The following is a 3896-nucleotide window of genomic DNA, read 5'->3' on the forward strand; positions in this document are numbered from 1 at the left end:
GCCTTGGGAGCAGGAAGAGCCCACTGCCCTCTGGAAGGAGCTGAAGGAAGGGGGGGGGGGGGCGGGGGGGAGGGGGGGACAGACACGTTCTGATTTCAGCTGGGAAGGCCATAGCACGTGCAGGCAGTTAAACCGAGCAGCCGAAGCTTCTTATCCCAGCGGCACGTGACCAGCTGGGCGCCCGGCGCCACTCCACACCCTGTGAGGCTAAAGGCCCCCGGATGCTGCTGACCCTCCCCAACCCACACAGACTTCCCACAACCATAACGGGGTGCACTTTCAGGAGCCCCTGGAACTTGGAAGCCCATCCTCGCCCCCCCCAGGTAAGGACCCCCCACAGGGCGGCTCTACCCTCCCCCAAGCCTCTGCCAGCCAATTAAGTCATGTGCTCGGTCCCCAACCTCCTCACGCTGGGGAACCTGTGACTGTGAGTCCGTTCATTGCACAAACGGCTGAAACACCAGTGTCACTTGATGTTCTGGAAAGACTTGTTGGAAGTAATTAAACCTTTAAAAATGCTACTGGATTGGGTAGAGATGAGACAGTTGTAAAGAGTGGGAGGCGGGCCTAGCCGGTGTGGCTCAGTGGATAGAGCGTCAGCCTGCAGCCTGAAGGGTCCCGGGTTCGATTCCCGGTCAGGGCACGTGCCCGGGTTTGGCCCGATCCCCAGGGTGGGGCGTGCGGGAGGCAGCCCATCATGGTTCTCTCTCATCACTGATGTTCCTCTCTCTCCCTCCCTCTCTCTCTGAAATCAACAGAAATATATACTTTAAAAAAGATTGGGAGGCAAATGTGAAATGCTAGAAGGATTCTGAGCATAGACCTGCTCCCAAGCTCACCCAGGGCCGCTGGCCGCGGGGGTCATGGCAGCTGGCTCCGCCCAGGCCAGAGAGAGCGAGAGCCAGCACCCAAACAGGAGTCAGTGAGTCAGTCTTTTTTTATTATTATTATTTTTATTGATTTCCGAGAGCAAGGGCGAGGGAGCGGGAGATAGAAACGTCAATGAGAATCATGATCCGCTGCCTCCTGCACGCCCACAACCCGGGCCTGTGCCCCGACTGGGAATCCTCCTGGGTCATAGGTCAAGGCTCAACTACGGAGCCGCGCCGCTAGGGGCAGAGTCAGCCGTTTTGTAACTTGACCGCATCACTTCCCTCTCTGCTCCGGTCAGAGGCGTCCCCTCCCGCCCACACGGGGGTCGGGGGGTCGGCGGGGGGATCGGGGTGCACCAGGGCTGCCTAGGGGAGGCGGCATCAGGGGGCGCTTCTTGGAGACCCTGCCAGTCGCCCAGTGGCATCTCCACAGAGGGGTCTTCCTTAGACGCGAACACACTCGTACCCCAGCACTCCGGCCGGCGCTGCTCCCCACCCCACCCCGAGGGGGGCCTACCCCTGGCCCTGTCTCTGGGGCGCAGAGGGCGGGAGCCAGCTGCGGGGTGGCGGTGGGCAGGGCGTGTCTGGGGGCAGTGAGTCCCGCCCCCAGGGGAGCCCCTGTTCGGTTCTGAAGTTCAGGAAGCGGCCGGCCCTGCGGGCCCCCGTCGCCGGGAAAGGATGCTGTTGAGGTGTGTGGGGGGCCTGCGGGTTGGCCTGGCTGTGACCACACCCTCTGCCCCTCACCGGGGCCAGGCTGCCCAGACCACGCCAGGCTGACGCCAGTGGCCTCCGGGTTACCTGCCCCCAGGCCTCCCGTCGGGAGGCGTCACCGGCGCCCTCCCCAGCCAGTCCAACCCGTTCGCCCGGCCGGCTGGCCGCTGCCCCGGCGGCCCCAGGACTACCGCCTTCCAGGGAGCGCCCCACCCCGCAGACGGGGCCATCGCCCTGCCCGGGCCGCCGCCTCCAGGGAGCCCGCCTCACCACGCCCTGACTTTTGAGAGCGCGGATGGAGGGTTTGCGCGGAGAGCGGCGAGAACGCAGCGCCCCCGTCCGAGCAGAGGTTCGGGTTCTCCCAGAACCAGCTTCCCAGCACTCACAGGTGCCCGCCGCCCGCCCCGCCCTCCCGACCAGCCCCAAAGCCTCTCCAGGGCGCTGGGCAGCCACCTCCCGGTCCCCGGCGCCCAGCTAAGCCCCTCGGGCCCTCGGGCGGATGGGTTCCAGTGCGGCGGGCGCTCGCCCCCCGGCCCCGCCTCCCTCTCAGCCCCCCTCCTCCCCCCGCGCACCGGGCCTGCCTAACACAGCCCTCCCTTCTCCAAACGTCCAGACCTTTCCCGGCCTTCAAGGCTCAACTCAAAGCGGCCTGCCGAGCTTGAGTAAGCCACCTAACCGCTCTGGCCTCAGTTTCCCCAGCTGTAACAGGAAGTGAACGTCCCTCTATTGCAGGGGAGCCAGGAGTGGGGAAGAAGGCTCCGCCCTTTGGCCCTGGAGGGAGCCCTGCGCCTCGCGGGCCTCGGGGCCCAGCCGCCCAGCCCGCGGTGCTCCTCACCCCGCCAGGTGCTCGCTAAGCCCTGCCAGGTGGTGACGGCGCCGCCCCCCAGGAACCGGCTCGGGGCCCCTGAGGCGCGGCCGGGAAGGCCCCGTGGGAGAACGTCAGTGCAAAGCTGCCAGGGACAGGGGGGCGGGGTGAAATCCGAGAGGCAGGACGCCCTCCCCACGCGACTCTCCCACCCGGCGGCTCGTGCTGTTATCGCCCCGCCTCGGCCGCTCCGGCCCTGCAGCCAGGCCACGCCCCCGCAGCCCCGGCCACGCCCCCGCAGCCAGGCCCTGCAGCCCGGCCACGCCCCCGCAGCTCCGGCCACGCCCCCGCCTCGCTACCGCTCCTGGTACTGGGACCAGTCTCCTGCACTGTCCCCAGGCCCCGCGGCCGGCCTCCCGGGGGGCGCTTTCCTGCCTGAGACTAACGCAGTCGCTGGGAGAAACGTAGGGAGCGCTGTATACTTAGACTTCTGTGACCTGACTGCACCCCAGACCGGTGGCCGTGCTGCGGGGGTGGGGCAATGGCCACAGGTGTCATGATGCCCGTGTTTCTGGTGAGGAAAAGGAGGCCCAGCGGTGCTCAGCGCCTCCCAGTCTCAGGAGGGTGGGGTGCAGTCAAGATTTGCACCCAGTCGAAACCGGTGTGGCTCAGTGGATAGAGCGTCGGCCTGTGGACTGAAAGGTCCCAGGTTTGATTCCGGTCAAGGGCATGTACCTTGGTTGCGGGCACATACCCAGTAGGGGGTGTGCAGGAGGCAGCTGATGGATGTTTCTCTCTCACCGATGTTTCTAGCTCTCTATCCCTGTCCCTTCCTCTCTGTAAAAAATCAATAAAATATAGTAAAAAAAAAAAAAAAGATTTGCACCCAGACCTGATGGCCCAGGTTCAGCCGCCGCCCAACAGGGCTGTACCATGTTCCTCGTAAAGGAGTCACCCGCCCCAGCTCGGCCTGTGGGGGGGAGGGTCACACCGTGCGCTGCGGGACTCCCCCAGGGCTTGCGGGTGTGGGGGTCAGGGGTGTGGACCTGCAATCTGTGGACTTGGGGCTCCACGCCCCTAGCCTACTGCGCATGCGCACCCCCTCCACCCATCCTCGGAGATTAAGTGGGAATTTTGTACCCTGTCCAGAGCCCTGATTGGAGGACTAATCCGATCGCTTCTCAAACCCCGGCCTCACCTGGAAAACTCCCCGGAACCGCACTGCCCGCCCTCTCCGGCCGGTCTCTCTCCCCTCCAGGCACCCTGGCCAAATGGGAGAGGGACTGGGGACCCATTTCCCGGCGGCAGGGGGGTGGGCACTGCCTGGACTGGGAACCTGACTCCGCGCTCCTTCCGTTCTGTCCTGGGTGCGTGGTCCCCGGGTCTCCCCGGGTCGGAGCCCCAGCCCCAGAGGCCACCTCAGCCGGGCCCACTAGTGACTCCACCCGCTGGACCTGCGGCTGAACCGTGCAGGCCCGGGCACCGGACTGTGTTTCTCCAACTCCCCG

Source organism: Cnephaeus nilssonii, assembly GCF_951640355.1.
Source record: "Cnephaeus nilssonii genome assembly, chromosome: 4".
NCBI classification, from domain to species: domain Eukaryota; kingdom Metazoa; phylum Chordata; class Mammalia; order Chiroptera; family Vespertilionidae; genus Cnephaeus; species Cnephaeus nilssonii.